This window comes from Phytophthora infestans, genomic scaffold (assembly GCF_000142945.1).
Source record: "Phytophthora infestans T30-4 supercont1.9 genomic scaffold, whole genome shotgun sequence".
NCBI lineage: Eukaryota > Oomycota > Peronosporomycetes > Peronosporales > Peronosporaceae > Phytophthora > Phytophthora infestans.
In genome coordinates, this window is record NW_003303750.1 from 2,276,456 (window position 1) to 2,277,386 (window position 931).

The window sequence follows — 931 nt, forward strand, 5'->3', positions numbered from 1 at the left end:
ATCTCATGTGCTTGTACCACCGTTCTCATTGAGGTGTTTAGGGATCCTAACCTCATGCGTTGAGCTTGAGCCTTGATAAATTCCGTTAACGCGCTCGACTCACGATACCTGTACTCGAAATATGGTGTATGCTGCTGCAGTTGCTTTTGGATCTCGGCCTGAATAGTCATGAGCTGTGCTTGCTGCTTAGCCATACCTTCGAGGAGTCTTTCCAACACTCTGAGCTTACGCTAGAGTTCCGGCTTCCCCGTGCAGAGGCGGCGGACGCGCCTGAGTCAGAACGCGCCCCTTCAAACAACCCGAACGGGTCTGCAGCCACGTTTAACCCGTGAACATAGGTGTCTTGAACATCATACAGGTTTGGTCGTTGTGAGGTCTCGTCAGTACCAGTTGGGCTCATAAACTGTTGTTCGCTTGTGCTCTGCGTGGTAAATTGAAGACTGATTGTATTTAATGGTTATGTAGTATGCGCTCTCCTTCTCTGTAGGAGTTTCTTAACTGCTTTCTCCTCCTCTCACTTGATCGCCATCCCACTCACACTGCGATGCCTCAAGATCTCACACTGCGTCGCCTCAATGATCCCATGCTGGATATCTTGCGCTCCGACAGTTCACCAAGCCGCTCGACAAGGCTCGGCTTCGGACGCTAAGTGCCATCATGAGGACCATGGCTTTATGCAAGCGTTTTGGAGTTTTCAGCTCGAAGGGGGCGTGTTTGAATTAGTTTCCGGTACGTTTAGGCTGAAGCGGCTGCGGAGCAGATTTACATTTAGACTGGTGCAAGTCATAATAGCTACTAGCTATAGGCACGAAGAAACGTCGCCTGGGAACCCACCGTAGAGACAGCTAGCACATATATATCAGCTCTCTTGTGACGGGGTCACACAGCACCTTGCGCTAGAGGAAGTTATCTTCCGAGAGTATACAAACTC